At 38.4% G+C, this 25,824-nt stretch overlaps 1 non-coding gene across 1 annotated transcript; it reads right to left on the reverse strand.

Annotated features, from left to right (window-relative positions):
* Positions 1-9,668: 9,668 nt before the first annotated feature.
* Positions 9,669-9,775, reverse strand: LOC145556979 (small nucleolar RNA R71). The gene has a single exon (XR_014092065.1). It is a non-coding gene; the product is annotated as a small nucleolar RNA R71 (small nucleolar RNA).
* Positions 9,776-25,824: the final 16,049 nt, after the last annotated feature.

A 25,824-nucleotide genomic window follows, 5' to 3' on the forward strand; every position in this document is an offset into this window, starting at 1 on the left:
TGTTACACTCAACCACCTTTTCTTCTCCAGAGCCGCCATGTTAAGCTTTTAGCAGTGAAAGGAGGAGAGAGAAAATGAATGAGAAGGCTGACAGTGTAATGGTGGTGATATGTTTGTTTTTTGTCTAAAGTTGTAAAATTTGAAGGTTTAGAAATGAAATTAAATTTGTGTGGTGAATTCAATGAAGGAAATGATGATAGGTTGAATGAAATATATTAGTGCGATGATTAAATAGAGAGAAAAAAGGAAAAAAAAAATAGGAGGGAAGTTAGTTTGATGGGGCCCACAAACGGAAAATCCAAAGAATTTTTAAAATAGGTGGTAATATAAGCATTTATTTAATTCAAGGGTGCTAATTTTAAATAAAAAATTAAACGGGTGGGTAATTCGAAAATAGTTACATTTTTGGGTGGTTATTTAAAAAATTTCCTTATTATTTTCCAATTTTACTTTTTTTTTATGGAAAAATTGCCAAAAATAATACAACCTTTGACCGATTTATTTTTAATAATACACCATTTGGATTATTTTGTAATAATACAACCTTTAAGGGGTGTTAATTTTAAACAAGACAAAGTCGATTTTTTTGGTGGATTTTAAGATTAGGAAAGGGAAGGTTGGGAGGGGATGGGTTTTTGGTGGTGGGGATGGGGAAAGAGGGAATATCCCCTCCCCTTCTCCCACCTCTAAATCTGCTGAAAATTCTATTTTGTCTTGTTTAAAATTAACACACCGATTATGTTATTATAAAATAATCCAGAGGTTGTATTTTTTTTTTTTTAAATCCAAAAGTTGTATCCCTAACCCTTTAAAAAGAGGGAACTTCTCCAAATGAAAGTAATAGTGATATGTGATATGTCCAATTTATATAGTGTTTTACCCCCATGGTCATAATTAGTAGTATTTTTGGCTCTTTAGGGCCACTTATTTTACTAATTTGTGTTTTCTAGTGTTTTTGTAGTTTTGCTTGAGTTTTGTAGGAAATTGCACACTTGGAGCATTTTCCAGGTTTTTCACGAAGCAACTACGAGCGTTAGGAGGACACGACCATCCTTGAAGCCCAGGACCGGTGAGAGCCGGTGATTAAGGGCTCGGTATGTGATACCGGGGCAATTGGATCAAGTAATCAAGACCCGATGAGGAAATCCGGATTGGGCCGAGGAATTGAGCCCAATCAAAATCCAAGCCTCGAAGAAGAAGTCGGGCCCGATCGGGCAAGCATACGCCCGATCGGGCGGGCGCGCGCATAGCAGCATCAAGGAAGAAGTCGCGCCCGATCGGGTGAGCGTAGGCTCGATCGGGCGCAGCGCACCAGCAAGGGCGTAGAAGAAAAAGGCGGGCCTTCGCCCGATCGGGCGTGATGGGCGTTAAAACGGTCGCACATCCCACACTCAATCAAACACATTTATTAACAAACACCTTACAAACCAAGCATAATGAAAAGTAAGAGTTCGGTCCACAAGGAACGGGATATGGTTGCTAAAGATCTTAACACTTAATCTAATTCGAAGTCAATGGTGAATTGGGGTTCGTCAAAGAGACAAACAAACTATGGTTCTAAATCAATGGATTAAGGACACTAGGGAATGGGATCCACTAAACCAAAGCAAATAGACAAACGGGGAGTGAGATAGATAAGATATAGCAAGGACTATATGTAAGATCAACCTCATGCAATTTAGGAAACAACTCACACTACTAAACTTAGATTCCTCATTAGTTTAGCAATAGAAGATACATAATCAAATTGCAATAAGTAATGCCATGCTTCATTCACATTTCCATGTCAAACTAAGCATATCATGCTATCAAGCTCCTAAATCAAGGGTAGCTAATCCTATCACGAGGAACTAACAAGCAATCTCATACAATCAATTTAATTGCAATACAAACATCAATGCTACTCCCACATTTGCATAATTAACCTAAAAGGTTGAGCTTCACCCAACCCCTAGCAAGAAGACTACTCACAACTCATATTCATCAACATGCAAAAAAGTATTAGGGTTCTAACTACTTCAATAATTGGGGAAAAATGGTTAACAATCGAATTCACTATCATCCAACAAGGAATTATCATGAACTAAAAGGATTCAAGTAACATGCAAATACCAAATAAAATCAGAAATTAAGTAGAAGAAGGTTGAATAAATTACTAATTGAAGCTTCAAATGTTGAATACAAATTGCCAAACCTTGAGAATAATTCTTGAATTTCACTAATACAATGATTTTGTTTGATGAAAACTAAGCTAAATTAATTAAAAGGAATGTTTCAAACTAAGAGAGATTTCTGAAAACTAGGCTACTGTTCTCCTTTTCTAAATGAGCTAAAGGGGAAGTATTTATACTCCCCGAAACTCATAGGGAAATCCGTCAAAAGAAAACGGATTCCCAGCGAGGAGCGCCCGCTCCTAAACCAGAAGCACCCGCTCCTTTCTGCTGCATGCCCTCTCCAGATGCTTCAATGAAAAGTCAGGTTTGAAAGTGTCAAGGAGGAGCGCCCGCTCCTCACAGGGTGCACGCCCGTTCCCCTGCTCCATAGCATAGGCAGAATTCAACTTTAAAGGGAGGAGCGCCCACTCCTGGTCAGGAGCACGCCCGCTCCTAATAGACTCTGAACTTGGGCAGATTGTTGCTGAAGTCGAGGAGCGCCCGCTCCAGGTGAGGTGCACGCCCGCTCCCCTGGAACGCCCTCTCCATTCTCTAATTTCCTTGCCTTGAACACAAACCATGCATGGAGTTCTTGCCAAATTGAGTCAATAGACCTGCAAAACATGGACAAACACAAACCAAGAGGGGAAAAGGCCGAGACAAAACATTTTCATTCAAAAACGGGTTAGTTAGAGGGGAAATTAATGCAAAATTGGGTCTAAATTGACACAATAAGTGGTCAAATAAACCACTTATCAAATCCCCCCAAGCTAGCCAAATGCTTGTCCTCAAGCAATTCACATTGCTAAAAAACAAACTCAAAGATCAATTTGCTCAAAGAATAGCACATGCATATAGATACAAGAACCCTTGAGCAATAAAATTTGAGCATGAGGTATATGCCTAAGGTCAACCACGGTCATGACTAGCCAAGGCCTTGCTAACCTTCTCGAAAATACTCAACTCAAGCCTATTCAACATATCTTACCGCGTCCCTATCAAAAAGTTCAAATCCCCCCTATTGGTAGTGTCTCGTGACTCCTCGAAGGAGCCGGAAAAACATAGATAAAGCGGGTTTCAAACACTCGACATCTCAATGAAAGAGTACCCTCTCCATATGCTTGTGAATCAACTCCCTCCACTGACAAAGGCTTCCACTCCTCTCCTAATCATTACAAGACTCAAGGACTACGACACAAAGTTAAGGCATAGATAGAACTGGAAGTGTTTTGCAATTTAAGCCAAACTAAAATGTATATCATTAAGAACAAACTCTAAGAGGTTCCTAATTTTGACCCATGCTACAAACCATGAATGAATTGAAATAAAAAACACCCCCAAGCTTGTTTAATTTCTAGGGGGGTGACATTTCATCACTTCTTTTCTTCCTTTCTTTCACTTTTTTTTTCATTTTTTTTCATCATTTTTTTATTTTTGGGAAACAAACTTGGATATATACATCACTAACTACTAAATACAATCAACTTAAAGGATGAGCTAAAGAAACAAAAGTGATACGCCTTAAATTTTGTGAATTATCAACACATGACAACCTTCATCAATACTAAGAGTAGTTTAGGCCGCGGTCTTGGGAGTTGAGACTCATGTTCTCGATCTAGGTACTAAATCAAAGAGGATCCTTGCCACTCATGCAAAATGTAGTAGGCTTGAAAAATATTAAAACCTCACCTTTTTTTTTTCTTTTTTGGAACAATGTGGGATCAAATACTACTATTGAGGATCAAATTCCTTTGAGATGGGCGACACCATCTTACCACCAACCTAGACTTTAAGTCTCGTACATTCGGCAAAGTTATTCTCACACTAGCCTAAACTAACCAATTCTATGTTCAACCAAGGGCATCTAAACCATGCTCGAAATTTTATTACAAAAAGAAAACAAACATCCATCACATACAATCCAATATCATCATTGCAAACCGATCAAAGGCAAACAAACTCTTTTTTTATAGAAGCTCTTTTTTTTTTAAAAAAAAAAAAAGCTGAAAATGCGGGAAAGGAAAACTAATTAAAGAATTTGGATATTAGGGTTTTGGATATTAGGGAATTTGGATGTTAGAGGATAAGAAAAAGAAATTTGGATATTAGGGATGACCATCATCATAAATCCACACAAATCATCATCAAAAATCATCATCAAGAAAAACCAAGAACAATGCCAATCAACCCATGATACCAACCAACAAGCAAACCAACCAAAGCATAATAATATCAAAGCCATAGTTAAGATGCTCCATATAGCACACACATAAGGAGAAGTGAGACAAAAACATCAATATGCAATTGTTCTAGCCTAGGCATGCCATAAAATCGAGAAAAGAGCACAACCAATCCTAAAATAAGCATGCAATCTAGAACATAATAACACATGAATCCTACCACAAGCCCCAAAAACTAAGCTAAGCCTTTCATGCCAAACATTCCACATACAAACTCATACTTCTCCGTAAATTGCACAAAATAGCATCACATGAAAGCACATTTCCTATCAAAACCGAAAACTACCCTAGACACAAAGACCCCAAGACTTCCCCCCAAGCTAGACTTTTGAATACCGTTCCCACAAAAGATAGACACGAAGAGGACAACTCTTCCCCCCAAGCTAGGACTCAACACCGCCCTCGGTGTTGCAAAAGACGGGAAAGAGAAGAAGGGAGCGGTAAAGACAAAAGCCTAGGCTTGCTCCCGATCACTCCTCCATACTCGGCGATGGCATGAAATTGTAGTTAGGATCTACATCGCCGGAGTAATAAGGTTGATCCACATAGGGAGGTAGATCATAGTTGGGGCTACTACGATAATGACCGTAATCCGGTGCATCACTAGTGCCCCAACCACCAATATATCCGGGTGGAAATCCGAAGTATCCCCTTTTGGGGTGGTTATCGATCTCCTCCGGAGCCATATTACCACATGTCTTGGGGACGTGGTAATAAGAAGGGTCTCCCCTAAAATCACAACCCCCGGGTGCATCACTACCTCATTTGCGTGCATCACTACCTCATTCGAAGCGGTGTTGCCGGGGATGTAGCTACCCTTGATTTAGGAGCTTGATAGCATGATATGCTTAGTTTGACATGGAAATGTGAATGAAGCATGGAATTACTTATTGCAATTTGATTATGTATCTTCTATTGCTAAACTAATGAGGAATCTAAGTTTAGTAGTGTGAGTTGTTTCCTAAATTGCAAGCACTCAATGCATGGTTTGAGTTCAAGGCAAGGAAATTAGAGAATGGAGAGGGCGCTCCAGGGGAGCGGGCGTGCACCTCTCCTGGAGCGGGCGCTCCTCGACTTCAGCAACAATCTGCCCAAGTTCAGAGTCTGTTAGGAACGGGCGTGCTCCTGACCAGGAGCGGGCGCTCCTCCTTGACACTTTCAAACCTGAATTTTCATTGAAGCATCTGGAGAGGGCGTGCAGCAGAAAGGAGTGGGCGCTCCTGGTTTAGGACCAAGCGCTCCTCGCTGGGAATCCGCTTTCTTTTGACGGATTTCCCAATATGTTTCGGGGAGTATAAATACTTCCCCTTTAGCTCATTTAGAAAAGGAGAACAGTAGCCTAGTTTTCAGAAATCTCTCTTAGTTTGAAACATTCCTTTTAATTAATTTAGCTTAGTTTTCATCAAATCAAATCATTGTATTAGTGAAATTCAAGAATTATTCTTAAGGTTTGGCAATTTGTATTCAACATTTGAAGCTTCAATTAGTAATTTCTTCAACCTTATTCTACTTAATTTCAGATTTTATTTGGTATTTGCATGTTACTTGAATTCTTTTAGTTCTTGATAATTCCTTGTTGGATGATAGTGAATTCGATTGTTAACCATTTTTCCCCAATTATTGAAGTAGTTAGAACCCTAATACTTGTTTTCATGTTGATGAATATGAGTTGTGATCTGAGTAGTCTTCTTGCTAGGGGTTGGGTGAAGCTCAACCTTTTAGGTTAATTATGCAAATGTGGGAGTAGCATTGATGTTTGTATTGCAATTAAATTGATTGTAGGAGATTGCTTGTTAGTTCCTCGTGATAGGATTAGCTACCCTTGATTTAGGAGCTTGATAGCAAGATATGCTTAGTTTGAAAAGGAAATGTGAATGAAGCATGGCATTACTTATTGCAATTTGATTATGTATCTTCTATTGCTAAACTAATGAAGAATCTAAGTTTAGTAGTGTGAGTTGTTTCCTAAATTGCATGAGGTTGATCTTACATATAGTCCTTGCTATATCTTATCTATTTCACTCCCTGTTTGTCTATTTGCTTTGGTTGAGTGGATCCCATTCCCCAGTGTCCTTAATCCATTGATTTAGAACCATAGTTTGTTTGTCTTTTTGACGAACCCTAATTCACCATTGACTTCGAATTAGCTTAAGTGTTAAGATCTTTTGCAACCATATCCCGTTTCTTGTGGACCGAACTCTTACTTGTCATTATTCTTGGTTTGTAAGGTGTTTGTTAATAAATGTGTTTGATTGAGTGTGGAATGTGCGACCGTTCTAACGTCCCCGGCAACGGCCCCATTTTGAGCGCGGGGAAATTAGGTCGTTGACTAACCTCCTCACGGCGAAACAAAATTTATTATGATCCTAAACTAACCCCTAAACAAGTCTAGTGGTAAGTTTGGAGTCGAACCACAAGAAACGGTAATGTTAGATTATTCTCGATCTAATGCTTAAGCTACACTGAAGTCGGTTTATGGATAGTGGACACTACAACTACCCTAACACACATATAAAGAACGAATATTATAAAGTCTACTAGGGGTAAAGATCCACTTTGAACAATTAATAAGTTAATGAGAATCCATTTGAAAATCAATCATGCAAAGAAAGAATTAAAATGGGAATTAATTACACTCAAGAGCAATCTCCCAAATTCCTAGCCTAGATCCCTCATTGACTAGGTGCATAGAAGAAATTTACCCAATATGCAATCAAATATAGCAATTCTAATTCACAATCCATTGTTAAACTAGAACTAATATGAAATTAAGTTTGCTATCATGGGAGATCAATCCAATCTAAAACAAACAACATGCCATCATCAATTCAATCAATTTAATCACACAATTATCATCAAATTTATCTCAAATAACTCAATTAGCCATTACAAAGCTTCACTCAACACCTAATAGAAGGAAACCTACTCAAACATTATTAACAAAGCAATTAAAGAAAGCATAAAGAGAAAAGAGAGTAAGAATGCTCATTGATATAAGATGGAGATCTTCAAATCATCAAATTCCTCCTTTGATTATCCAAAATCCATGAAAACCATTGTGTTTCTCACTTTCTCTCTCTTAAATTTGAGAGTTTCTCTCTCTAAAAACCTAAAACTAATCTAAAAACTACTGAAGAAATGAATTCCCCCCTCTAAAATGAGCAAAAAAATCTATTTATACCCCTTACTAAAAACTAATCAGCTCCTATCGGACTGGGCAAACTACTCAGCTTCAAATGAGCATATCTCCCACGCTTTACAACGGAATTGGGCATATGACCTGTCTTTGGAAAGCTCTCGAGATAAGCTTTCATCTCCAATTGGAATCGCCCCAAAATGATTTGTAGATCAAAAGACATAGGCGTTTGAAGTTCAATCATTGCAAATCAAGTGCACATTTCTTCATTACTTGTTCTTTTATGTTTTATATTTCTTCAATCTTAAGCAATGAACTTATCCAAGTGTTCCTAAACATAAGAATAAACCAATAAAGTTTAATCTAATGCCATAAGCAACCAAAATATGCAAGAAAAGCCAAAATTGAGCAATAACAACATTTCACACGCAATCATGACAAATGTAGTAAAACGTTATTAAAACCAAGTAAAAAGATATAAAAACTATGAAAAACTAACTAGAAAACTCTTAAAAATAGCGACATAAATGACACTTATCAGGGCGCGTGTTTTTTTAGGGACCTGATTAGTTTTCGTTTAAGGATTGTTTTAGGGATGTTTAAGTACGATTTTTGGTACGTAATTTTTGATTACCTTTCTCTTTTAGATTTTCTCTCTCTACTTAGAATATTTTCTCTCTCTTAAACTCTCTCAACATTGTTCTTAATTATATTCATTAATCCAGATTTCTTTTGGTAACAATTTCTCCTCTTTTAATTTCAGTTATTTTATTTAATTCATTCATTATGTCTTTCTTTATTGATTTTATTAGTTTAGATTTAATTATGCTTGAGTAGTTTTATTTCTAGGGTTTATGGGGATCTAATAAATAATATGAAGGGGTAAATTTGTGATTGTTGATTATCAATGCTTGGTTAATTTCCTATTGATTTATTTAATGTTATGCAATTAGGTTTGGCCAGATTTAATTGTATGAGTTTATCAATATTAATTTGAGATTCGACAGGTGAGAATTGATTTTTAGGCTTAGTTTCAATAGGCGGACTAATTTATAAATGGTTAAGTCGAGATTCGACATATGAGATTTAATACCGGTAAATTAACTCTGTGATTATAATACGTAGCAAAAGCCCTTTATAATCTGATTCATTGATGCTTGATGATTGCTTATTATGATTTTCCCTGGAATATTGTTTATTAGTGAACCTATGCCCTAGGCCTTTTAATATTTAATTTCTCTCTACTTTATTTTCCCTGATCATATTCTTCGTAGTATAGTCTTTAATTAAAACAACATTGGTTACCTTGATAATTTAGATTATAATAATTAATTAGGAGTAGAAAGACTTGTTTCCCTGTGGATTCGGCCCTACTTCCCTATCTTCATTAGTTAGAGGACTTAGGTAATATTTTTTATTAGGGGATATGACTTTACCCTGTCAAAATTTGGCATCGTTGCCGAGGAAACGGTTTTATTTTTATTTTCTAATTATTTTTTGTAGTCTAGATTATCCCCTTTTGTCTTAGAGAACGTTAGTTCTTTGAGGCAATTCTTATATTTATCTTTTAGTTCCTTGTTTATGCCCAGGTGTTCCAGATCAGGTTACATTCCATTCGATCCTGAGATCGAACGCTCGTTTCATAGGCAAAGGAAAATTTATAGACAAATTCTGGCGGGTTCTGAGGAGGACAATAATCGAATAGACCCTCCCTCTGATTCTAGTGACGCAGAAATTCCTTCAGATTCAGAATCAGAGACGACGACCCAAAAGAAACTCAGTGACTACTCGCAGCCGAAGCTCATTGATTTCCCGCACCTTACCCCCACTCCGCCTCTAGATGGAGTTCAATTTGAGATCAAGTCCCAATTTATCACTATGATAGAGAGGAAGCAATTTAGTGGAGCTAAGGGTGAAGATCCTAATCTTCACATTGCAGATTTCTGCCAGTATTGCAACACCATTAGACAAGCCGGGGTCACGCAAGACCAAATCAGGGAGATTTTTTTTCCTTTTTCATTATGTGGCAAGGCTAAATTATGGTTTAATGGTTTGAATAGAACTGCACTTGGTATTACTAACTAGGAAACTCTTGCCTTGAATTTCTATAATAAATATTATCCTGCAGAGAGAACAGCGGTACTAAGGAGTGCTATTAAGAATTTTGCTCAAGAGGCCGATGAAACGTTATATGAGGCTTGGGAGAGGTTCAAGGATCTACAGAGAGAATGCCCCCACCACAATCTAGCACAATGACAATTAATCCAAGCTTTCTACAATGGACTTGGAAATTCTTCTAGATCAGTTCTAGATTCTGCAGCCAGTGGGAGATTCATGAATTTAAATGTGGACGATGCAGGACAGGTTATCGAAGACATGGCAATACGCAATTCCCAATACGGGAATCCGAGAGGGTTTGCAAATAAAGGAAAACATAATGTCGATTATGTATCCTTTTTGCAAGCTCAATTAACGTCTATTTGTAAAAAATTAGATAATCGTACTACCACTCCTAACTCTGTAGCTAATGTTTCTGCTGTTGCTAACAATGAAGCTTTTGTGAAAATTGTGGAATTGTAGGGTATTGGGAGCAAGATTGTAGGAATTCCATGGAACACGTTAATGCCTTTCAAACCTATAGGCAGAATAACCCATATTCCAACTCTTTTAATGCTGGTTACCGGAACCATCCATATCTTTCGTACCGGAGTACCAATGTATAAAACCCTCCACCTCCACAACAACCACAACAGCAACCCCCACCACAGCAAAAATATTACCATCCAAATTATGGCCAGAAAAGCCAAGCATCACCCTCATCATCTTCTGACCCTGCCATGACAGAAATTAGAGCAATGCTTACTAATATGAAAAAGCATATGGAGAGTAGGGATGCGCAAATTGATTCTATTTTAGCCCACGACAAAATTATGGATAATCAAATTGCACAACTTTCATCTACCCTATAATCGCGTCAGCAGGGAGCTCTACCATCGCGGCCTATCCATCCTATAGATCATGCCAATGCAATCACTCTAAGGAGTGGTTCCCATTATGATGGGCCTCCTATGCCAAAGGAAGATGGACCAGTTCCTGATCTAGATTCCTCTATACCAAACGCTAATCCGGCTAACCCTGCAAGGCTACAAACAAATAATAACCCTTCTAATGTTTCTGTGCAGGGTAAATCTCAGGATAAGGGAGGAGATATGAAAAGCCCGGTTATCAAACTACGGTTCCCTAATAGACAATTGAAGAGTAAGTTTGATAAACAATTTGGTAAGTTCTTAGAGGTTGTAAAAAACCTGTAGGTAACAGTTCCTTTCATTGATTTAATCACTCAGGTTCCTGCATATGCTAAATTTATGAAAGACATTCTAATTAGGAAAAGGGCCTTTAGTGAAGTAGAAACTGTAGCTTTCACAGAGGATTGTAGCGCCTTATTGCAAAATAAATCCCCTCCTAAATAAAGGATCCTGGTAGCTTTTCCCGCCCTTGTCATATGGGGAATTTTTTATTGATAAAGCTTTGTGTGATTTGGGTGCCAGTGTCAGTATTATGCCATCTTATTTTTGCGCTAAACTTAATATGGGAGAATTAAAAGTTACTAATATAACTTTGCAAATGGCAGATCGTTCTATAAAATACCCCCTAGGTATTTTAGAGGATGTCCCTGTTAGAGTTGGTAAATTTTTTTATTCCTGTTGATTTTGTTGTTTTAGACATGGCAGAGGATACACAAATTCTCATTATATTAGGTAGGCCTTTTCTCCATACTGCAGGAGCCATTATTGATGTGAAAAAGGGTAAACTAACCCTTTTTATTGGTGATGACAATGTTACTTTTAATCCAGGGAAAGTTTTGAAAGGGCCTATGCTAGAGGAAAATTGTTGTTATATTAATATAATAAATATAATGGACGATATTTGTGATGATAGCTTGCCACAGGTTCTTGCAAGGGATACCCTGGAGGAAATTCTTTGTGGGAATTTATCTACAGACAATGCAAGCGTTTGGGGTAATGAGGTACAGGATATTGAAAGATCTCTTTCCTTAAAAGAGTTAGACCCGAAGGAAACAATGAAGGTAGTAAATTTAGTTCAGGAATCGAAATCTGCATAGGTCAAGAAACCAAAACTAAAACCTCTCCCTTCTCATTTGAAATATATTTTTCTGGATGAACAGGAACTATACCCCGTGATCATCAGTACTGCACTTGATGACCTACAAACTTCCCAACTTCTAGGGGTTCTTCAAACCCATAAGAAAGCTATTAGGTACAGTATGGATGATCTCAAGGGTATTAGCCCTGTTTTTTGTATGCACAGGATACATCTAAAGGATAACTATAAGCCCTGCATTCAACCCCAAAGAAGATTAAATCCTAATATGCAGGAAGTAGTCAAGAAAGAGGTTATGAAATTACTTGATGCAGGTATTATCTATCCCATTTCTGACTCCAGGTGGGTAAGTCCTGTGCAGGTAGTGTGTAAAAAAGGTGGGTTGACTGTGATCACTAATGAAAAAATGAATTAATTCCCACTAGAACTGTAACAGGATGGCGTATGTGTATTGATTATCGTAGACTGAATATCGCCACTAAAAAGGACCACTTCCCCCTCCCCTTTATAGATCAAATGCTTGAGAGGTTAGCTAACATAAGTTCTTTTGCTATTTGGATGGGTATTTGTAGACACCCATTTGTGTCTCCCCAAAACCAAACCCAGTGATGAGTACCTTTCACGTCGAATCATAATCGAATGAAGTGAAAGTGTGGAAAGTTTAGTGTTGTAAATAGTTTTAATTTCTTTTCTCTTCTCTCTGTTTTTGAAAACTTATTTTAAGAAAACAGTCAATCCAGTTTGGTTGGTCCATGATATGGGTCCAATAGTAGTGTAGTTGGATAGGGCTTAACAAGAGCTTTCCAACAATATATTATAAGCCCAATTTCGATGAATAATGAGGAAGTTATGGCCAAATTACTGAACTGGGCCCGGTTTGATCCTTATGTGCGGCCCAATGATCTAGAGGAGGGACTAATATGGATTTATCATTCCTAATGCAATTAGGAATGGTTTTAGTCTTCTAGATTCTTCTAGAAGGTTCTTTTCATTCCTAATTCAATTAGCATTGATAAATTGACTTTTGTTGACTTTTCAGAGTTTTAATTAGAATCAAAGAGCATTTTTGAGGAAAAATACGATTTTATCCTCCTGCACGGCAATTTCTATCTAATTTTAAGAAAACGCGTGAATTTCTAAGTCAGCGCCAAACGCCAACTGTAGCGCCTGACGCTACGCTTGGCGCCTGGCGCTAGCCTTGGCGTTTGGCGCCAAGGTCAGCGTTTGGCGCTAATTCTTGTTTTACACGTCATAACTCTGTTTTTTATATTTTATCTTTTTGGCTGATTTTCTTTATAAATAACGTCGTAAAAACTCCGTTTGGGATAATATACAATCACGAATTTTCACCAACTCTCATCAAGATTCTCTTGATTCTCTCTCTCTCTCTCTTTTCAAAACTAGCTTTCTCTCAAATATAAAAATTCCGCATACATTAGACTTAGAAACACCTAGCCATATTCGAAGTTGCCTTCGCCCTAGACGTGAAAGGTTTAATTTCTGAGGGTTTGGTCCCAAATCTCTTTTTCAATTATTTAGTTTAATTGTTTAATTATTGTTTTCTTTGAAGTTACTAACGTGTGTATTTTGTTATTAGAAAGAGGTACGAGGCATCAAAGTAGGTACTTTAATGGTTTTATTAATATTATGATGTAGAAATTTATGTTTAGGTTGTTATTATGATATTCCTAGTATCATGTCTAGGGTAACTTTAATACCAAGTATGATTAAAAGTATGATGCCTTTTATGTTCTTCCTAATATTTATTCATGTTAGTATCATGTCAGGGTTAAAGCTTTGATTTTTATTGTTTAGTGACATGTTAGGTTTTATTATTAATCTTTTTAGTATCATGCCTAGGATCTTGCTATTATTATGCTTTATTGTTAACATAATTATTATAACTATTTTTATAATTGATATAATTATTATGATTTATTATGTTGCTTGAATATTATTGTTATTGCTTGATCACACCTTTTATGCATGTTTAAAGGGAATTTGTACTTGTAATCATGCTTAATAAGATAATTAATAATCTTGTTTAGGGTTAATTATGATTATAATTCAAGTGATCGCGAATAGTAGTTTTATTTGTGCATTAATATTCAACCAACAAAGATAAACAGGTTTAGGTTAATCCTATTGATTGCATGTTAGTCAGAAAGCGCACATGAAAAAGATCAGAATAAAGTAGAGGCCTATTATTAGGGCAGGTTCAATCTCTTTTAGGTTGGATTTGTACCTTCATCCCCGAACTACCAGTCATGGTTCAAGACCTATTGGAGTTGACGATCTCTTGGATCGTTAAGGGGTGTAATCTTCATCTCGTGAACGGTTTACAAGTTCCTAAAACTTGTTGGCGACTCTTTTGCTCTATCTTCTTTCCCTTTGGACGCCACCGTACTTTAGTGTATGATCACAGTGGGGTTCAAGCTAGGGGATTAACGCTTGAAATATTCCCTACAGTTTTTGGCCACTCCGCTGGGGAGGATTTCTATTTTAATTCCTGAATTTGTTTCGGCAATGATTTAGAATGAGTGGATGAGACTCGAAACGTTCTAAGTATTTCATGTGCATAATTTTGATTAACATTATTGTCATATGCATAAAAAAAGATTTCATTGGAAAGACGACAGTTCTGTCGCCAGGCGCTACAGCTAAAACTTGGCGCCAATCTCTATTTGTTGGCGCCAAATTCTTCCAATACCGAGCCAGAAATATGCGTTCTATTTTCGACCAGTTTTTCGTATTGTTTGCTCGATCCTACTTCCTGATTGAGTTTTTCTCACTTTTCTGAAACCCATATGTGTTCTACATATGGACATAACCCTCTGGGAATTCATGCTCCGTCAACCTGATTGAACGCTCTGAGCAACAAAGGGTACATCCGAGAATGTTGAATTCACCAAACCATGGAAGCGAGTTTTTTCTAAAACTCGCGATGTCCCATCCACTCGCGCCAACCCTTCACGGTTAGGCTTCCGCGCAGTGCATCCGGACAATTAACCATGGACCCTCTATTGACTAAACCATATCCCAAACTTTAGAGAACTGGAGCCATGGTTAGGTTGCAAACTCATTGCATCATATTGTGCCTACTTGACTAATTGTGCATTATTTGTTGTGCATATACTATGTTTTCTTAACCGTTTGTTTGACTTGTGTTGAGATTAAATAAATTAATGACTTAAAGAACTTTGCCTAATTAATTAATTAATTAATTAATTTGAATAAACAAAGTCTAATATTTTAATCAGAATTGACCTAGTACGACTTTAGGCATGCCCCCTGTTGATTAATAACACCGAAAACAGTCTCAGATTGAAGCTCCAGCATTAGCGCCAAAGTCTGAACTATAGCGCCACTCTGTGGAGTGGGGCGCCTGGCGACAGCTTTGTCGTCTGGCGCTACACTGCAAAGAGAGGCGCCAGTCCTGTCGTTTTGACGACAGTTCGGATTATTGACCGAGTCATCATCTAGTGTCTAATTAACCAGTTTGCTAATTAATTCGGTTAATTTTCGCTGTCAATAGTACTTGGGTGAGTCATTAATTGAGTTTAGGCACTAAGTCTCATGGTCTTACACAAGAGTCCAAATATGTCACTTACACTCAACGCACACACCAATACACACACTTTGACCATGTCTAAGAGAGTCTTGTATGCGCGTTTTTTCCGTCATTTTTTTTAGGGGGATAAGTCGGATATTAATCCTCCAATTTAAAAACTATACTTAGTTCCCTAAAAATATACACATTATCGTTGCCTAAAAAATATGCACCCATTTTTTAATTTTTTTCTCTTTTAAAAACCGTAAAGTCAAGTCGATTCGAGTCAAGTAATTAAAACGCAAATTAATTTAAATTACAGCGCGTGGTCAAGAAAGGAAGGACGGTTAATCAAAGACAACCTTTTCGTACAAGTCCAACTTTTCGACAAACCCATAGCTCGTACGAGGAAAGCTAGGACAATAATGGAAACACAAGAAGAAGTCAATGAGCTTAGGAACCAACTGGTCACCGTGACTGAGGCACTGAAGTTTGATGACCCCGTGAAGCAACAACAGATGGACCTCATGCAAGAGAGTCTAAGCAAGCTATCTAGCGACTACAAGTTTCAAGGGATTACTTCACAAGGGGTCTCGGTGGACAAAGATCTTCTTCCGCAGAAGTTCAATGCCAACGACATCCCGAAATTCAAAGCAACTGATAACCCTTATTTTCATTAAAGAGCCTTCGAAACAATAATGAGTATTAAGGGTATCGATAAGAAGGTGTTCCCATCTCTGTTCTCACTATCTCTCGAGACCGTCTGCCAACAATGGTTCTTTTCTCTCGAAAAAGAAAAGACCTCCACCTGGTAATCCATAGCAAACGCTTTCGTTGATAGGTACAAATGCAACATTCAAGTTGAGACTGACCATAGGGAGCTTGAAATCCTCAAGCAGAAAGAGAACGAAGGATTCACCTCTTTCTTTAATAAATGGAGAGAAACCTCAGCTAAGATGATCGAGGTGCCAAGTGAAAAAGAATCTGTAAGGTTGTTCATCCAAAACCTTTAAGAAAAATATTTTAAGCATCTCAAGTATCAAAACAATCTCCATACCGTCAAGGCCGTCTACGACATTGGGATCAATATTGAAGACGACTTGGCTAAGTTAAAAGCTGCCAACAATAACTCCAACAGTGGCTGGAAAGGAAAGAAGAACGACAACCCTTCTTCTTCCAAAACCACCCACTCAAACAACGTTAGCACTTTTAACCTGGTGAAGTCCTTGCTATGAATAACCAAGGACAAAAGAAACCATTTAGGAGGAACTTTACTCCTATTGGCATGAGTTATGACACCGCATTCGATCGATTAAATGCAAAAGGTCTTATAATTCCTATTGGACCATTTGGGGACCCACTAGTCGAAAAGAGGTCGACTAATTGGAACCCCAATGCACATTGCAAGTACTATCAAGGTAGGGGCCATCTCATCGAAAACTGTTGGAAGCTTAAGAAAGTTATCCAAAACTTAATCGATAACAACAAGCTACCATTTCCCCCTGCCAGTAAGAAGCCAAGTATTGATAATGCACCTCTCGTTCATGCCTTGGCTATCTCTGATAAGGAAAACGAGGTTGACCCCTCGTCTCTCATTAAACCTGTCAAAGAAATTCATGCCATCGAAGAAGAGGAGGAAATCTTTTTCGACGCCATGGATAACCTTCTAGAACCAGCAAGTAAAGAGGACATACAATCATCTATGATCGAAGGATCGCATTTGCTACGTGAAACTCTCAAGGCTATAAAGGAACTTCAAAAGAAATATGACGAGGTTCCACTCCCGAAAGATGAACCCAAGAGAGAATTCACACCCATGAGAATGTCTTATGAGGCAAAACATTTTCCTTTACAAGTCACCGAAAAACCAAAGAAGAGTAATAGAATTTACACTCCAATTGGGATCCCATATGCACAAATGTTCGAAATGCTCTCCGAGAGTGGTGAGATCAAACCTCTCAAACCGAGACCATTTGAATCATTGAAAAAGACAGATAGATATTACTGTCAGTATCATCAATCAGGGGGTCATACTATCGAAAACTGTTTTAAATTCAAGGATTTAATTCAGAAAATAATTGATGAAAAGAAACTAGTCCAAGTTCCACAAGAAGACGATGCAACCATTAATGGAGTTTGGGATAGTGATGAAGAAGACGCCTATTTAAAAGACATAGTAGGATCTCCACCTTCTGTGTCATACGCCATGGGTGACTTTTTGGCTGAAGAAGACTCATCGATAGACGTCCTCACAAGATCCGGGAGAATGCAACCTCCCGTTTCAACACAACCTATGCCAACCATACCACAAGTTCCCATACCTATCATTGAAGACAACGATATTTTCAAGAAGCTTAAGAAAACAATAGTTGAGATGAACGTATGAAAACTTTTGGCGACATCTCGAGAACATAGGTTGGCTGTAATGAATGCCTTGGACAAAATAGGGATAGATTCTGACACCACTCCTGAGGGGTTGGCCAACTTCCTCACGAGTGATCTTCCTAGTCCAATCAATTTGATCACCTTTTCTGACAAGGATTTACCTCCAGAAGGTGACAAACATTACAAGGCATTAAACCTCACGGTAGTCTGCAAGAGAATGAACGTCCCTATGACTCTTGTAGACAATGGATCGGCCATCAACGTCTGTCCACTTAGAACTACAAGGATGCTGGGCATAAGGGATGAAGATTTAACTCCGTCTACACAAGGAATAAGGGCCTACGACAACACTCGTCGTCAAGCTCTTGGTAAAATTACCATGAATGTAACGGCGGGAGCAATAGAACATGCTACTACTTTCCAAGTGGTAGACATTAAAGCTTCGTTCAATTTGCTGTTAGGACGCCCTTGGCTTCATGACCTAAAGGCCGTCCCCTCATCTCTCCACCAACAAGTAAAAGCTATAGTTGGGGGAATTCCTATCACCATCGATGTTTCACCCATGAGAATCAAGTCTATAGAAAATCTCATAATTAACGTGGAGCACGACGAAGATGATGAAGACCTATGGGGCTTTAACGAAGAGGTCCCCTTAATCCAGGAGGACGAAAGGACCCCTCTTTGCCATGACCCCCATTCCAACATGATTGTAATGCTATTCTGAAGAAACAAGGACATTTTCCTGGGATGACCCTAGGAAAGAATAAGGGAATAGCAAAATCGCTGGAGTCACCTGGCCTACCTAAGTTAGACACTTTCGAACTTGGTTTAGAACCGACTCAGAAAGATCTCAAGCGAGCCTAGGAAAAATCAAAGGAACGTAGAGACGCTCGCACTCAAAAGAAAGCAATCCCAATGGATCAATACCTTCTCACGCTTAATGGTCAATTCATAAAAGAAGGAGAGGATTATCCATGCCATGAATTTCCCGATCCATTTGTCGTAAACGGCATAAGGCAACCGGGATTTGAAATTTTCTTGGATTGTTATTTCATAGATGAAATACCAACTCCTGTCCATAAGGAGAAAGCACCCCCATGCTTTGACTTTAACGTCATGGGATTATTGTTTGGGCGAGAAAAGAATGAGCCAACTTACAAAGAGGATAACTCCTCGCTCATTCAAACAGTCCTACAAAGCGAAAGCTTCGATCCCTCAAAGCTAATTACCCAGCTGAAGGATCACTACAAGGGTGGCGTAAGACCGTCAAGGTGACTAATCCAAGTGGAAGGAAAATATCCATCACGACAGGGCAAGGACCAATGTTTGAAGAGTCGTCTGATTCTGAGTCTGAGTCGGAGTCTCTCCCTATAGAGTCATCTAGGTCTTTAGTAATAGCACCTTCCCCTTCTATTTCTTTTCCTAGGATAGTTAGTGATCAAGTCCCTGAGGACATATCACTCTTGGATGTAATGATCTCAGAGTATAATAATATTTCTTCTTCTCCTTATTTCTTGTGTTCTTCTCTAACCCAAGATGACGAGCATTGCTTAATTAACAATGAAAAAGACAAAGAATTTATTAAAGCAATGGAAACACTCGAAAAGAAAACACCGATAATTGAAGAAACTGAGACGGTTGATATCTCAAATGATTCAACCAATAAAAGAGAAGTTAAAATCGGACTAACACTTAAAGAACAAGAAAGTTCCGATTTAATTAACTTACTTAAAGAATTTATCGATGTATTTGCTTGGTCATACGAACACATGCTAGGCATTAATAGAGAAATAGCTCAACACACTATACCACTAATTCCAGGAATGAAACCAGTAAAACAAAAGTTACGTCGAATGAAACCCGACGTAGCTCTTAAAATAAAAGAAGAAGTCCAAAAACAAATAACTGCAGGTTTCATCAAGGTATCCAAATACCCCGAATGGGTCGCCAACGTCGTCCCAGTTCCGAAAAAAGATGGAAGGGTAAGAATGTGTGTTGACTATCGTGATCTAAATAAGGCAAGTCCAAAGGACGACTTCCCTTTACCACACATCGATATTCTGGTAGATAACACGGCGAATCACGCGCTTCTCTCGTTCATGGACGGATACGCAGGTTATAATCAGATTCTTATGGCAGAAGAAGACATGGAGAAAACAACCTTCATAACACCATGGGCACAACTGCTACACGGTAATGCCATTCGGGTTGAAAAACGCGGGTGCTACTTACCAACGTGCAACAACTGCCTTACTCCATGACATGATGCATAAAGAAGTCGAAGTATATGTCGACGACATGATTGTGAAATCAAAAGACCGTCAAGGCCATCAAGTAGCCTTAAGGAAATTCTTTGAAAGGATAAGAAAATATAATATGAGGTTGAACCCATATAAGTGTGCTTTTGGAGTCACCTCAGGCAAGCTTTTGGGTTATGTCATAAGCTCTAGAGGAATAGAGATAGACCCAACCAAGATTAAAGCAATCATGTCAATGCCACCGCCCAAAACTGAGAAACCGGTTGCAATACATAAGTAGGTTCATATCGAAATTGACGACGATATGTGAACCAATCTTTAAGAAACTTAAGAAAAATGTACCAGTAATATGGGATGACGAGTGTCAAAAATCCTTTGAAAAGATCAAAGCCTATCTCGCAAATCCTCCCGTATTAGCACCAGCACTTCCCGGAATACCTCTTAGGTTGTATTTGACGGTTACCAAAGAAACAATGGGAGCTATGCTAGCACAAGAAGTAGAAGGCAAAGAAAACGCAATCTACTATCTAAGCAAGAAAATGCTCGAATATGAAGCACGCTATACACCACTTGAGAAGTTGTGCCTCGCCTTGGTGTGGGCCATAACCAAGTTAAGACATTACATGCTAGTGTATACCGTCTTCGTAGTCTCCCGATTAGATCCACTTAAGTATCTATTCGAGAAATCTACACTCAATGGACGCATATCAAGATGGATAGTCAATTTAGCCCAGTTTGATGAAAGGTTTATGCCATAAAAAGCTATCAAAGGATCTGTGGTGTCAGACTTTCTAGCAGATTTTCCAATAGAAGACTCGACGCCAATACAAGACAATGAATTTCCAGATGAAGACTTAATGGTCACCGAAGATGATACTTGGACCTTGTACTTCGACGGAGCCTCAAACCAAAAGGGATGTGGCGTTAGAGTATTACTAGTATCACCTAAATAAGAGCATGTTCCAATCTCCATAAAGCTTGATTTCGACATTACCAACAACGCTGCTGAATACGAAGCATGCGTGGTAGGCCTTGAAATAGCTTTGGCATTGGGAGTAAAAAAGTTAAGGATATTCGGAGACTCTTCACTAATCATCAATCAAATATCCAAAAGGTGGAAAGTAAGGAGTGAAAGTCTAGACCCTTACCAAACCTATCTGAAAACTCTTACTGATCAGTTAGAGAAGGTAGAGTACACATACCTACCTAGGGAAGAAAATCAATTTGCTGATGCCTTGGCAAGACTAGCCTCAATGGTTAGGATTCCCACGAAAATCGAGCGAATTCCTCTAACTATAGATAAAAGGCACAAACCAGCATACATCTAGGCAATAGAAGATGACGAAGTAGTCCAAGACGAAGAAGAAGAAGAAGAAGAAGAAGAAGAAGAAGAAGAAGAAGAAGAAGAAGAAGAAGAAGAAGAAGAAGAAGAAGAACCGTGGTACACGGATATACTCAATTATTTCACCAAAGGAGAATACCCTCCCCATGCTGACAAAAGAGCAAAACGAGCATTAAGACTCTTGGCTTTCCAATATGTACTCATAGACAACGAGCTACATAAAAGGGTACCTAAAGGTCGAACTCTCTTATGTGTAGGAAAAAAGGATGCACAAAGAGCAATGAGGATAGTCCACGAAGGAATCTGTGGCACTCATATAAATGGCAAATTGTTAGTCCAAAAGATAATGCGAGAAGGATATTATTGGACTACAATGAATAGGGATTGCCATCAATACGTAAAAAGATGCCCTAAGTGCCAAATATATGTCAATTTACAACATGTTCCTCCATCCTTGCTCTACACCTACATGTCGCCATGGCCATTCTCTACATGGGGAATTGACATCATCGGAAAGATCACTCCCCCGGGAACAGGAGGCCATGAATATATCTTAGTAGCAATTGATTACTTCACAAAGTGGGTCGAAGCGCAATCATACGCTAAACGCACTGCAAAACATGTAGCACTCTTTATCGAGAGAAATATTATTTGTCGATATGGAGTCCCACATGAAATGATAAGTGACAATGGAACTCACTTTCAAGCCGAATGTGAAGACTTGTTACAAAAATATGGCATTCAACATCATCATTCTTCCCCGTATAGGCCTCAAGCAAATGGAGCAGTCGAGGCATCCAAAAAAAATCTAAAGACTATCATGGAGAAAATGACGGAAAATTATAAAGATTGGCCTGACAAACTTCAGTTCGCATTGTGGGGTTACCGCACGTCAATTCGCACATCAACAGGAAATACGCCATTTTCCTTGGTATATGGAATGGATGTCGTACAACGTGTCAAACTAGAGATTCCATCTCTACGCATCGCGTTAGAGAGTAAACTCGATGAAGTTGAATGGACTAGGGCAAGATATGAAGAATTAATTCTACTCGATGAAAAACGACTAGAAGCTCTACATCACACTCAGTGTTATCAAACTCGTATGGCTAGGCATTTTAATAAGAAGGTCAAGACAAGAAACATCAAAGTAGGAGACTTGGTGTTAAAAGCATTAAGAAAAAATGTTCTAGATCCAAGGGGAAAATTTAGACCTAATTGGTCTGGACCCTACATTGTCAAAACAATCATGTCAGGAGGTGCAGCAAAATTAACTGATATGGATGGCAATGAGTTCTCAAATATGATAAATCTTGACCAACTTAAGAAATACTACCCATAATTACTTGAGTAGGATACTCAAGAGAGCTATGTTTGGCCTGATTCCTTAAGAAAGGATACGTAGGCAACCCTTTACGGGTGTGGCCAATTTATTTTTTTTAAAAAAAAAATCTCGCGCCTCAGAATTAAATAAAAAATTCGACAGAAGATCGGCGAAATATCGGCGTCGCAGAAAAAATTCTGGCGCCAGACTATGACCATCAGCGCCAGACGACGGCTTCCATTGCCTGACGCTAGACTGCTGTGGCCGGCGCTGTAGACACCTAAAAATGTCTCCCCAAAACCAAACCCGATGATGAACAACCTTTCACCGCCACTATTGGTCGGGTTTAGTATTTAATCCCGAGAGTGCTTAAAAAATCGTATTTTATTAAATTCATATTTTTGAACAGTCCATGGATTAGTCTTGATGTTTGGTAAAAGCATAGTTTTAATTTCAGCCCAAACTTATTAATTAATTTTTAGCCCAAACCTTTTTTATTTTATTGTTTTATTATTTATTTTTGGCCCAAACCCTTTATTTATTTTTATTTAATTATTTTCTTATTTTAGCCCGAATAATAAAAAGTCAGAAAAGGCCCGAAATTATCAATCGGCACTTAAAATGCCGAAGGAAATTAGGGTTAAAAATGTATTTAGACGGAAAAACAGGCTGGAATTTCCCGCGCCACGGCAGGTACCTACAGTGTCATGGGAATCCTTCCCGTCTGACGGTGGGATTTCCCGTGACACAGGAGGTCTGCCGTGACACGGGACATTCCATGTCTTTTCCGCGTAAACCCTTAACGCGTTTTTTATCCCGTTTTCTGAAAATTTCCCGCGTCACATCAATTATGTACCGTGTCACGGGAAAGTGTACCGTCTGACGGTGGAGCTTCCCGTGTCACGGTACAGTTTGAACGTGTCACGGGATACTTTTTTAGGGTTTTATCATTTTAGGGTTTCGTGTGCTCCCTCAGCACATTTTCCCTATAAAAACCCCCTTATTTCTGATGAACGGGGCACCGAGTAATTCTCTTATTTTATTTTCTCCTCTCTTCTATGCTTTAGCCTAAACACTAGCCTACCCTTTTCACTTCAAAATTCCTTCTTCAAGCACTCAAAGGAGTCCATATTTTACTCGAGGTTCTGTCCTTAAGCCAAGGCGTGAAAGGTAGAATTGTTTGAGAGTTTGGCCCCAAAATCAACTTTATTTAATTTAATTTAATTTAATTATTGTTTATTTATTTCCTTGAAGTTACTAACTCATTTATTATTTTGTAGTTGCAAACAAACAGAATCAAAGTAAGGATCATGCTCCTTTTGTTTTTATTATTTTTCTAACGATTTTATGTTGTTGGAATTGTGATTAAATTGGTTCTAATATTAATATTGTTCTATTATATTGTTATTATGATCACTATGTTGCATGTTTAAAGAGAATATGTAATTGAAAATCACGCCTAATAAGATAATTTGGACAACCGGTTTAGGATCCCTTTTAATCTTATTATTAATTCAAGTGATCACCAATATTTTAGAATTATGTGTGCATTAATATTAAACCAATTTAGTTAAATAATAGTTTGGAGCGAATTGAATATTTGTTTGTATGCCTTTGAGATCACAGGAATGCTTTTCAATATAAGAATCGAGTAAAGGCCAATACGGGCGAATGTGACTCCATGACTCACTTCGTACCATCATCCCCAATCCTCCTTTCGTGGTTCCGAACCATATGGAGTTAGTAATCTCATGGATTATGAATGGGGTGTAACCTTCACGGGTCAATCGTTGTTGCCTATCGTTGTCCCTTAATCGTGGTTGCCTTTTATGATCTGTGAACGGTTTACAAGTTCCTTAAAAACTTGTTGGCGGCTCCCTACTTTATTTGTCCCTCATCGTTGTCCCTAATCGTAATGTCAATTCCCACTTCCTATGAGTGCCAAGCATATTCACACATGCTTTTTACGTAGGCGCACTTCGAGCGACGCCTACAGACGCCAGTCGCAGATAGGTGACGCTTACATTCCATTTCTTCATCAACCATTTTGAGCCTCGTCTAACGTTTGGCCTTCATTTCTTCAACCCACATTCACTTAACCCTGGGATTGGAAGACGTGTAATTGTATAATATTCAAAAAGCAAGTAAAAAAAAAAAAGAAAGCAGCAAAGCAACAATAAAACAATGTCTAAAGGCAAGTGTTCCAATGTCTTTGATATGAACACGTCTCAAATTGCGTCTCTCATCGAGTGCTCGGTACCGTGCCTGAGAAACATGAATGCTAAGTGAGTGATGGACCGCATGATCTGAGATTGCCTACATTGATTCAAAAGAATAAAAAAAAATAAAGTTCAAAGCAAAAAAAAAAAATGTGTTGAAAATAAACTTGCAAAATTCAAAATTTTCAAATTCACAATTACACATCTTGGGGGCTTCTCTCGGGTCTTGAGCCTTTTACCTCTTTCTTCCTTAAACCATCAACTTAACCACATTACAACCCTTGAAAGACCTCTTTGAGGTGTACATACACTTCTGCAAAGTTTGGTTAGAGCTACGTTCGGCCTGATTCCTAACGGATACGTAGGCAACCTCACATCGAGGTGCGGCCACATTCATATTCATATCCATGCATGATCGAGTCAAAGAATATCCAATGCTTATCCCTACCCATTTAGAGCTAGACTTGGGGGCTTGAACCCAAATCACATTAGCTTACCCAGCCTGAAGAGTCATCATCTTTAACTCTTCTCACATCTCTTTCCATCGCTATAACCCTTGCAGCCAGCCTTAGTATCACATTCACACACTTTACTCACACATCAATATCCATATCAATCATCCTTCCCTTTAAGAGCCCTTTATCATGAAATCTTGTTTCAACACTGTGCATGCTTCATCATATTTAAAGACAACATTCAATAGAAGAAACATTGCATACTTGCTTAGCTTCCTGACCTGAGCAATGTTCATTGTTTCGCATAATGTGCTAAGAAACATTTATATATCAATGATTTTTAATCATACAAAGCATATCGTGCTTAGCTCCTTGACCTAAGCTACGTTCATTATGCAATAATCACTATACGTGCTTAGCTTCCAGACCTAAGTGACGTTCAAAATCGCTTCTTTACACCATATATGATGCTTAGCTCCATGACTTAAGTTCATTCATCTATCGTGTCACATGATGTAATTGTCCTTAGCCTCCTGGCCTAAGAACATGCATCATGCATACATTATTTTCAGGACAAACAATTCAATCCATACGAATCATTTCGTCTTGCTCAAGGAGGAAGTTCAAAACTTCTCTCCCT

Source organism: Chenopodium album, chromosome 8 (assembly GCF_948465745.1).
Source record: "Chenopodium album chromosome 8, dcCheAlbu1.1, whole genome shotgun sequence".
In the NCBI taxonomy this organism is placed as follows: Eukaryota; Viridiplantae; Streptophyta; class Magnoliopsida; order Caryophyllales; family Amaranthaceae; genus Chenopodium; species Chenopodium album.